The sequence below is a fragment of the Bidens hawaiensis genome, unplaced genomic scaffold (genome assembly GCF_021521415.1).
Source record: "Bidens hawaiensis isolate Kalapana, Puna unplaced genomic scaffold, B.hawaiensis_p1.1 tig00007902_1, whole genome shotgun sequence".
NCBI classification, from domain to species: domain Eukaryota; kingdom Viridiplantae; phylum Streptophyta; class Magnoliopsida; order Asterales; family Asteraceae; genus Bidens; species Bidens hawaiensis.
The window spans coordinates 38,220-50,452 of record NW_027491550.1 but is presented as its reverse complement, the minus strand read 5'-3'; the positions used below and the strand labels follow the sequence as shown (position 1 = coordinate 50,452).

At 32.7% G+C, this 12,233-nt stretch overlaps 1 pseudogene; it reads left to right on the top strand.

The window, feature by feature from the left end:
- The first annotated feature begins 477 nt into the window (after positions 1 to 477).
- Positions 478 to 2,241, top strand: LOC143636380 (9-cis-epoxycarotenoid dioxygenase NCED1, chloroplastic pseudogene; annotated as a pseudogene).
- Positions 2,242 to 12,233: the final 9,992 nt, after the last annotated feature.

Here is a 12,233-nt window from a genome sequence, read left to right as displayed (position 1 = left end):
AGTGCGATACTGATCCGAACAGGAGATTGCCATATAATGTCATGCAATTGGTGAAAAAAAGTGTATAATACTCTAATATGTATTTTGATATAAGATTTCAAAATATAATGAAATGATATCGTATTAATTAAAGCAATAACGCTTTAGCTTAAAAAGTTAAAACATTATGTTAAGACATATGTTTGTTTTGTATTAAAAAGCCATTTTAAATAAAGTAGATTTGAAGTTTTCATTTTACAATAAAAAATACCTTACCTAATCGAATAAATAAAACCGTAGCACACCTCACAACTATTTTTTATTGCTAAAAATATTGTTTGTCAAAGACTCCGAGGCAGTGTAACAACAGAACTTACTAAAATTCTATTACCATAAAATTGAGTGACAAAAATTCCCTATTTATATGTCACACCTCTCCACAGTCACTTTCATCACATTCCTCCAACTCCGGTTTCAAAATCCTCTGCAGCACCAACAATGGCTGCTGCTTCTTATTCAACCTCAACCACTAACTGGATTAAGATTAACCATCAATCCAGCTTCACTTCATCCCCTAGACCCCGTTCGATATCGTACCGCAACAATCCCAACTCTAAAACCACAAATTCCGCTATTCAAACGCGTTCCATCCTCAATTTCCCAGAACATTCCCCGATCGAATCACATTCTCCTTCATCGTCAACGTCCCCACCGCATAAATTGAACTTGTTTCAGAAAATGGCGGCAATGGCATTCGACACAGTCGAAAACACGTTAACATCATTAGAAATGAAACAACCGTTACCCAAAACAGTAGACCCAAGCATCCAACTCGCGGGAAATTTCGCTCCGGTACCAGAACAACCGGTTACGCACAATTTACCGGTAGTTGGAAAAATCCCGGAACATATTCAAGGGGTTTATTTAAGAAACGGAGCTAACCCGTTATTTGAACCGACTTCTGGTCACCATTTATTTGACGGCGATGGAATGATCTCCGCCGTCAAATTTGAAAACGGCTCGGCTAGCTACGCTAGCCGGTTCACTGAGACCCAACGGCTCGTTCAAGAACGAGCCGCTGGTAAACCAGTGTTTCCTAAACCAATTGGGGAGCTTCATGGCCAATGGGGAATTCTTAAGCTAATTCTTTTCTATGCTCGCGGCTTATGCGGCTTGGTGGATGTTAGCCGAGGCGTCGGCGTGGCTAACGCCGGCTTGGTTTATTTCAATAACCGGCTTTTAGCAATGTCCGAGGAAGATTTTCCCTATCACGTGCGTGTCACGAGGTCTGGTGATTTGGAAACAGTTGGACGATATGACTTTGACAATCAGTTAAAGTGTTCCATGATTGCCCACCCCAAAGTCGACCCTGTCTCGGGTGAGCTATTTGCACTTAGTTATAACGTCATAACTAAGCCGTACCTAAAATATTTTAGGTTTTCACTCGATGGGAAAAAGTCGGCTGACGTGAACATTCATTTGGAAAAACCGACGATGGTCCACGATTTTGCGATAACCGAGAATTTCGTGGTGATCCCTGACCACCAAGTGGTTTTCAACATACTCGAAATGATCATAGGGGGGTCGCCCGTGGTGTTCGATAAACAAAAGGTGTCACGTTTCGGGGTTTTGAATAAGTACGAAACCGACGGGTCGGGTATCAAATGGATCGAGACCCCGGATTGTTTTTGTTTCCATCTTTGGAACGCTTGGGAATTACCAGAGTCCGATGAAGTCGTCGTGATAGGATCATGCATGACTCCAGCGGACTCCATCTTTAACAAAAGTAACGAAAATTTAAAAATTGTCTTAACTGAAATTCGGTTAAATTTAAAAACCGGACAGTCGAGTCAACGTGCGATACCCTCGCCGGAAAACGAAGTAAATTTGGAAGTAGGAATGGTGAACAAAAACCTTCTTGGCCGGAAAACAGAATACGCTTACCTGGCGGTGGCGGAGCCGTGGCCAAAGGTATCCGGGTTTGCCAAAGTGAACCTCCTCACCGGAGAAATGAGTAAATATATATACGGTGACTCGAAATACGGAGGCGAGCCTTTGTTTGTTCCGAGTTGTTCTGATAATGATGAAGATGATGGTCATATTTTAGCGTTTGTTCATGACGAGAGTGCATGGGAATCTGAACTTCAAATTGTTAATGCAAAGACATTGAAGTTAGAAGCGACGGTGAAGCTGCCGGTGAGAGTTCCTTATGGTTTTCATGGGACCTTCATCACTGCCAATGAGTTGGCAACACAGGCTTGATTCATGAAGGGATGTCCTCCGTTATTTTATAAGAAGTTAGAAGAAGATTATAATTAGTTAAGAGGATGATTAGGAGAAATAGGAAGTAGATATGGTTAGACCATTTCATTTGTATATATTGTTCACGACATTCGTTTATATGTTATAGAATAAACTCATAAATAAATTATTAAAATATATTTGTTATCTTTTTGATCTAAAGAGTTACTCCGTATTACCTAACCTTTTGATGAGTTGACACCATTTGCATGATTGGCATTCAAACCAATCATAAACAACGTACAATTGATGTTACGGAATATGATTTTTTGTTTGTTAATTTTGTAGGAATGTTGATGTAATTCCATGACGGTGAAAAGACTAAAAAATACCATTCATGCGAGGAATGCTTGGCCAAATTAACATAAAAAATGAATGGAGTTAGCATCAAGGAGAAAAGGACCGAAAGGATTATAAATTTTAAACATAAAGACATATGTAAAGAGATTCATTTTTAAACCAAATAGTTCATGTTAAACCACATGGATCAAAAACGTACTTTACTCTAATGAAACATTGAGTGACGGTTTCCAAATGTTAAACCATATCCTTTATTTTCGTGTAATACCTTTTGTTGTACATAATATCCTTATTTCTTACTTTTCAGGTTCAAAGGGTTCAAAGGGTGATGCTAAACGTACCTTACATCATTTTTACTAAATATACTTCCCCCTAAACTTATTACATTGATTACTATTAGCTCTGAACAGTATTTATATATACATATTAGTCCCTGTCATAATTTTTTTCACTTGATAATCTCCACTACCTATATCAAATTAAAAACTATCAAGTATTACTACTAATTTATTTTTTTTAGTATTAATATTGTAAATATTTATAATATATTTTTTTTGAAATTTAATAGTATATATATTTATAATATTCTTATTTTACCTCTTTATCTTTTACAAAATAAACCCGAAATCCTAAACCCTATAACCCGAAACCCTAAACCCAAAAATCTAAACCTTAAACCCTAAAACCGAAACCCTAAACCATAAACCTGAAACCCAAAACTCGAAATCATAAAAAGAAAATGCAACTTGTAAAAAAATAATCTGAAATCCTTAATTTTGTGTTAATTTGTTAATTATATGATTTCAATGGGTAATATGAAAGTTGGTTTTTCTAAGGGAGGTATGACAAGCAACCAAGGGGATACATTTAGCCTGACCCTTCCATATCCTGACCCTTCCATATCTATATTTATCGAAGTAAAAAAATAATAATAATAAGATATGCTTTATATCTCGCAAATATAAAGTTGATACACGGAAACAAGTGGACATGTTTTATTGCTTTTGTCAGTTTGGAAGAACATTATACTCTATGACACAAAAATGAAAAAAAAAATTAAAAATAAGAAATACATGAACTGAGTTTGTATATTTCATGACTATACATTCATATTTTGATGTAACATGTTTACTCACATATAGCAAATGATTTCTTTTACCATTTACCAAGTATTAGAAAGTAAAATAAAGGGGGGGGGGGGGGGGGGGGGGACGTAGGAGTCATAGTTACTAGTTATCTTAGAAAGTATATATAGAGGCCTTATAACTTCAAGATCAGTTAATTTGTAACCTAGTGTATGTGTTATCAAGCATGTAAAAAGACGTTAATTACTCTCAAGTACGTGGTTAAGAGTTTTACTTAGTTTCATAACGAGCATGCGTATAAGTTTAGTAATAGATTTAAACGGTACTGTATGATTTGGCCGGTATTAAAAAATAGTTTAGAGAGAGAATAAAGAATGTGTATACTACTTTGTTAGTTGGGACTTGGGAGGTGGGGTACAACAGAATCAAAATCTAGCGAATGTGGTCATTTGAACTTCAAAATAAATCAATATATAGCGTGTTTGTGGATACTCATATTTCTATTTATAGAATCTAAGCTTCAATTATGAGCCACTTATGTTTCTAACTCTGTTTTATCTTTTAAATAAGGAATTTTTACATATATCTCCTTCTTAAACTCAATAATAACATATTTCCCCAATTGTTAATTTGTAATTACATATTTTTCCTTGTAATATCCATTTACTCTTTTACCCTTCCCACTTTACGATGCCCAGGTGAAAAAAACCAAACGTCCCTCCATTCACGCAGCGAACATCTAATCTCTCTGCTCTTCATTTGCGCATCAGAAGCCAAGAACGAAGACAGCAGCACTGCTTGATTCTTCTTCCATTCCATTCGATTCTCACAACAATGCCCAATCCGTTCGATTCCGGCTTTCAATTTTGTATACGAACGACGACAGCCCCTTTCCCGTTTGTTCTTCCCTTGTTATCTGGTATGTTCCGTTTTTTTAGAGATATCTAATGGTTGTTGCAAACCCTAATACGTGTTAAAAATGATTTCTTAAATAATGTTTGGTTTATGTGCTAGATAACGCTGATCTTTTAGTTATATACTCTTGGATCCTTGTTTTAGTTTAACTAATGTGTATGATTAGAAATGCAAGAGCCTTTGCATTAGCTGATGTTTAAGAACTTTGGTTAAATATACTCATATAGTAAATAAAGTTGTTTGATAGATTATAATTTTATAAATATCCAACTTTCAGCTGTGATAATGTAGAAGGCGTTGAATGTAACACCCCGGCTTTAAGCGGAATACGCACGGGTGCAACGTACAGATCACTCATAAACTCGTAACACTATTAAAAGTGACAATATATTTATTTTATTTCATAATTTCACAAGTACAAAAATAGTTTGATAACGAGACAAAAAGAACATCACATCTAAATGAAGCAAATATTATTCATTGAAATAATCCTATGGTATAACTAATTTTCTTGTCATGTTACTTAATCGTATCAACCTGCAGCACGTTTAAAATAATATATTTTGTCAACAACACATGTTGGTGAGTTTTCATAAGTTTTTGCGTATATAAATATATATTAAATATGTGATTCAACAATCGTCATGCAATAAACATTCAAACATAATGTAAATGAAATCAAATAGTGTCGTCTTCCCGTTCATTCAGCCGAAGCCGTAGAAGTCGGGGAAATGAGAACCACCTTACGTAAACAACCGAAATCGTAACGTTAGACGGCGCAGGTACGTCCCGTCGGACCCTCCCACTATATGTATGCGTTTGCGTTACTTCCATCATAAAAACAATAAACATGTTGCAAGCAAGTTCACGTATAATCATAAACAATATGCAAGAATAATATTAACATGTACGATAAATGTGAATCGTTTTGTAAATAAGCGCATAACTAACGAAATAAAAACTTGTGACATGCTACACCCCAAAAATATTAAAAGAGTTAAAAAGGGGTTATGAAAAACTCACTTGTTAAGTAAGGGAGTCGAGAGCGAAAAATGCCTTTAAACGAGTGAACCGACAAAGTTCGGTTCAACGAACAGCCCTAGATAAATAAATAGCTAGGCTTAAAAATAAGTTGCGTAAAGAAAATAATTTGGCGAGGACGTTAGGTTTATGGCAAAGCAATTTATAAGAAAAAAATATATATATATTGGGTTTATAAAAAAAAGGCTTTTGGTTATTTGATTTATTAAGTTAATTTATTTTAGTCTTAGAAAAACAAAATGGTTATAATAAATATTAATTAATTTAGATGAGTCCGGTTTGTTCCAACCGAACAATTAATTAAGAAAACTAGTTTAACGAGTGGTTCGTTTTTTGGTCGGACACGAACCCGGTTATTGAGTCGGGTTTGTGTGTGAGTAACATAATTTGAAAAATATGAAGTAGTATGTTAAAAAAAATGTTTGTTCTTAATTATTAGTTTGTAAAAATAAAACTTGACTTTTAAACATAAAATTCATAAACTGAACATAAGCAAGCCAATTACGCAGGATGATATGTCTCCATGAATGTCGTTTAGGTTGTCATCATGGAAACAATCGTTATGCATAATGACAAGAAATAAATATTACCCGGGGATTGTATCACAAAAGAAGAAGAAAATAATAATTATTGAGCAATTGTCTTTTAAAAGTCAAGCTTGAGATTTGGGAGAAATTGACAATCATGAATAATTTTGAGTGTAAATTAGTTGTGCAAGGAATGTAGAGAATGAGTGAGCTTTATATAGGCTTAAAATCGTTAATAACAAGGTCAAGTGAGTTAATTTGATGGCTAGTCAAGAGGCTAGTCATAAGGCGTGGAATCATGGATTTTAACTAATTGAATCTTTAAACTCATTAAATGTCTTTGACTCAATTGATTAAAGAAAGATAATATTATACTTAGAATTAAATTTGTAACATCAAAAATAATAAAACAACATTATAAACCTAAACAACAACATGAACATAAATACAAAAAAATTCACCATTTTATTAATAAATGAAGATCCGAAAGATGTCAAAATTTTAAAATGGGTCGGGTTTTTGGCTTTCAAAAATGACGAATGTCACAGGATTCACAACTTTTAGAAATTTCGTCCCGAAATTAAATTAAAAATAAAAAAATAAAACAACTACTACATGGAGTTGTTAAAAGTTTTAACAAATTTTATATATATGTGAAAAATAAATCAACAAATAAACAAATTAATAACATTGATCTTTGAATGACTAAAAAAACGCCACAAATGGGATGTATGGCAATGGCACTTATATATAGGATGTACCATCGGCGTATCCACCATGCTCTTATCATACTTCATTTGTCCTGTTTCCCAAAATCATTCCAAGTTCCGAGTTATTCCACACAACCGTACTTATTATGTTTTCCATGCGAGTACTTCGATAAATACGTGTCGACCCATAATTACTTTTATCGTCGGATGGTCTACATAATCCGTCCCATTGTGTGGGTTTTAAGATAATTAAATAAATTCTTATATGAAAACTTAAAAATCAAGAAAAATGAACTTTAAGGATCAAAACTAAAAAGAATATATAAACAAACCCTCGGGGTTAAGGATTACACGAAAATATTAGGTAAACAAATTAATAAACTAAATTATTGAAGTTTAACATAATAAACCATGTTATTGGGTTTAAAACGAAATAAACAGTGTTATAAAGGTTAAAGCGATATAAACGATGTTATTGAGGTTTAAAACAAAATAAACGAAACTATTGAAGTTAAAATGAAATAAACAAATCTCTAGAGTAACACAAAATGATAAACATAATGAATGAAATATTAAAGTCATCAACATTGCAATAAGTAAATGGAATAATGTGGGTCAAGAATAGTTGAGTGACTTGAACTAACAACATATAACCAAATAAGTCGATACAACGTTGATTTCAAGAATAAACGACACTTTTGTTGTCAAAGTATCAAAATAGATTAATTTTTTTTTGTCAAGAATGACACGCTATACAAGTGAAAATTCAAGTGTCATCATGTATAAATGCAACACTGAGATTATAAATAACAAAGTGAACAATTGAAACTTCGAGATTGAGAATAACATGACTCAAATTGATGAAACATTAAGATCAAGAATAACAAGATGGTTCGTTAAAACATTGAGCGGGAAAACAACCAAACAAGTAATCAAAACAATTCATGTAAAGTAAATATAAAATTAACACGTGACTTCTACTAGATAGCTATAATCATAGTCCGGGTTATAAATAAACGAATCCGTTTCGAGGTAACCGGTAATGGATAGCCAAAGGTAGAAACACAGTTTCTATTAGATAACTATATACACAACCATGTTCATAGTCCCACCTTCCACTAAACGATTACGTTCATGGGAAATCGATCATAGACCGGGAGATTGAGGTAACAAAATTAAACCAATTCGAATAAGCGACTATATGTATTATAAATGATGCATGTAATTGTGTGTTTCGTGCTTGAGAGTAAACATGAACGAAAATATGTCAACAATCAATAAATAACCAAACTCAAATACAAATTTTATAACCACCTTCGAAGAAATTAGATACATAATATTATTTCGATTATATCCAGATATAATTATATAAAAAAATGCATGAAGAAGAAGTTAAAGAAAATCAAAATGAAGCTTGCGATCTTGTCTTCTAGAAGGTAGGTGGGTTTGAGGTATGAAGGCTAGGGTGAGGGCGGTGCCATGATTTGTTAACTGAAACTCGTTGGCGTTAAGGAATGGGGGAAGAAAAATGATTTTTAACATTCATTTTAATTCGTGAAAATCGGTTGCAAAACTTGATGTTTTTATAATGCTAAGTTATAATTTCTGTATGATAAATCAAATTCCTTAATTAGTACTAATGCTTGAGAACTTTTATGAAATTTTTTTATGTAAAATAAAGGATTCCCTTTTGGTGGTGTCCTATGGAAACTTTATAAAGAATCGCCAAATAAAATGTCTCGTTTTGTTAGAAATGTTATAGTGATAATATAGTAGCCTCATGAGTTTAGGACTTGTTTGAAACAAAAGATTTTATTTAAAGATTTCATTTAACCTTGGTAAAATATTATATATAATAAGAATAATTATAGTGATAATAATAGTAATAATAGTAGTGATGATAATAATAATAACATTAATAATAGTATTAATATGATAATAATAATAATAATAATAATAAACCATTTAATTTGACTTAAAGTATTTTTGAAGAAAATCAACTTAATTAAATACTTGTGAATTAAATATATTAAAAGAGTCGATGATTTGAAATTATAAGTGTAATGTATTCATAAAAAAATGAATGCAGAGAAACATGTATGGTTTAAAATTTTTTTTGGTATGTTTGATGAGTAGAAAGGGACTAAGTATTGGCGCAAGGCTAAGAGTGAGCTTCAAGTGGCCAGGGAATGCGGTTTAGGGTATTGCATCGCAAAACACAAGTTAGACGTTCCTAAGCATTATTGGTGTGTTTGGGTCAATATAATGTAATAGGCTCGCAACATGAGCATTTGATAAAACATAAGGTGTGGTAAATGGTTGAGTAATGGGTCGTGGGAAGCATTTCGATATTGTGAGGTGATTAAGCGGTGACGTATAACGAGCTATACCAAGGCTGTGTGTTCCGTGCAGGGCTTTTTTTTGTTCGGTTGGCTTTGGGTATATTGGGTTTGTGTTGGGTTTGAGATTGGTTAGGACATAGATTTGGTGTTTGTGCTAATTGTTGTCGTTGGTGTTGATGAGTTATGATGCATTTGGGTCATCATGGTCGGGATAACGACTGCCTATTGCTTGAAAATTTGGGCTGTCACTTTACAGGTTAAGTTTCGAGGGCGAAGTCGAGGAAAATGAGAAGACATGCTGCGAAGCGGAAATTATTTGCGTGCACGGGGCGTAAATATCAAATTTGAATTACCAACCAAAAGAAACACTACATGAAACATTCAAAAATCTTAATTACTCTGTATAAATCATAAAAAAATAAATAAATAAAGTTACATGAAGCAATATTTGAATTTGAGTTTGAAATGTCCATGACCCAACATGAGTTTTCGCAATTCAGTAAGAATTTAATAAATAATAAAATTAAAACTATATCAACTTTGAAATCAGAATATCCATGAACCACGATAGATTTTCGTATCCCAATAAAAACTTATATAAACAGTAAAATCGAATTGAAAATCGAATGTTCATTTATCACAATGATTTTTCGAATTTTAAATTAAAACCATTATAATAAATGATTATATAACTAAAGAAAAACGAATTGAAAACTTAACTATTCATATGTCACCATGACTTTTTAAATTTTCATTTAAAACTATAATAAACGAATATATAAATAAAGAAAACGAAATGAAACTTGACTATTTATGTATTACCATGATTTTTTCGAATTTTCAATTAGAACCATAATATAAACAATTGAGTCTTTGGAATCATACATTGCATATACCACCGTGACTTGTATGCAATTTTTAAGAGTAAGATGAAACCACTTTCTATTCACAAAGGAAAAATCACGTTTGATAACTTAAAGTAGTAGTTCGTATGACGTTGGTATGGTATGGTATGTTTTGGCCTAATAAGTTTCAGCACCTTTCCGAACCCTCCAAGTAAGCAACCAGGTCTCACGGTTGATTGTGATTTATACGTATCGCTTATCCTTAGGTTTAATAATTCGGTTTCAAAGTTTAAAAAAAAACAAGTGTAACCTTCCAGCTACTACATACCCGTCATGCAAGAACCATCATTAATGACAACGAAAAATCGAAATATCGAAACATGAATTATTACATTAAACATTAAAAATTCGTTGAAAATTATAAAAGATTTCAAAATTGCTTAGGCATAAGCCTTAGAGTTTGTTTTTGAGTAAGTGTACATGCGACATTATAAAATATTATAAATATACTTGAAGCATATGAACAATCTTAAAAGATGCGGGCACATAACACATAGAGTATACATGCAATCGGGGACCTAAAAGTAAACTATAAATATACTAGGTCGTTACGTCTAACCACCTATCTTATAGTCACGGCTCTGATACCAATCTGTAACACCCCGGCTTTAAGCGGAATACACCGGGTGCAACGTACAGATCACTCATAAGCTCGTAACACTATTAAAAGTGACAATATATTTATTTTATTTCATAATTTCACAAGTACAAAAATAGTTTGATAACGAGACAAAAAGAACATCACATCTAAATGAAGCAAATATTATTCATTGAAATAATCCTATGGTATAACTAATTTTTTTGTCCTGTTACTTCATCGTATCAACCTGCAGCACGTTTAAAATAATATATTTTGTCAACAACACATGTTGGTGAGTTTTCATAAGTTTTTGCGTATATAAATATATATTAAATATGTGATTCAACAATCGTCATGCAATAAACATTCAAACATAATGTAAATGAAATCAAATAGTGTCGTCCTCCCGTTCATTCAGCCGAAGCCGTAGAAGTCGGAGAAATGAGAACCACCTTACGTAAACAACCGAAATCGTAACGTTAGACGGCGCAGGTACGTCCCGTCGGACCCTCCCACTATGTGTATGCGTTTGCGTTACTTCCATCATAAAAACAATAAACATGTTGCAAGCAAGTTCACGTATAATCATAAACAATATGCAAGAATAATATTAACATGTACGATAAATGTGAATCGTTTTGTAAATAAGCGCATAACTAACGAAATAAAAACTTGTGACATGCTACACCCCAAAAATATTAAAAGAGTTAAAAAGGGGTTATGAAAAACTCACTTGTTAAGTAAGGGAGTCGAGAGCGAAAAATGTCTTTAAACGAGTGAACCGACAAAGTTCGGTTCAACGAACAGCCCTAGATAAATAAATAGCTAGGCTTAAAAATAAGTTGCGTAAAGAAAATAATTTGGCGAGGACGTTCGGTTTATGGCAAAGCAATTTATAAGAAAAAATATATATATATTTTGAGTTTATAAAAAAAGGCTTTTGGTTATTTGATTTGTTAAGTTAATTTATTTTAGTCTTAGAAAAACAAAAGGGTTATAATAAATACTAATTAATTTAGATGAGTCCGGTTTGTTCCAACCGAACAATTAATTAAGAAAACTAGTTTAACGAGTGGTTCGTTTTTTGGTCGGATACGAACCCGGTTATTGAGTCGGGTTTGTGTGTGAGTAACATAATTTGAAAATATGAAGTAATATGTTAAAAAAAATGTTTGTTCTTAATTATTAGTTTTTAAAAATAAAACTTGACTTTTAAACATAAAATTCATAAACCGAACATAAGCAAGCCAATTACGCAGGATGATATGTCTCCATGAATGTCGTTTGGGTTGTCATCATGGAAACAATCGTTATGCATAATGACAAGAAATAAATATTACCCGGGGATTGTATCACAAAAGAAGAAGAAAATAATAATTATTGAGCAATTGTCTTTCGAAAGTCAAGCTTGAGATTTGGAAGAAATTGACAAGCATGAATAATTTTGAGTGTAAATTAGTTGTGTAAGGAATGTAGAGAATGAGTGAACTTTATATAGGCTCAAAATCGTTAATAACAAGGTCAAGTGAGTTAATTTGATGGCTAGTC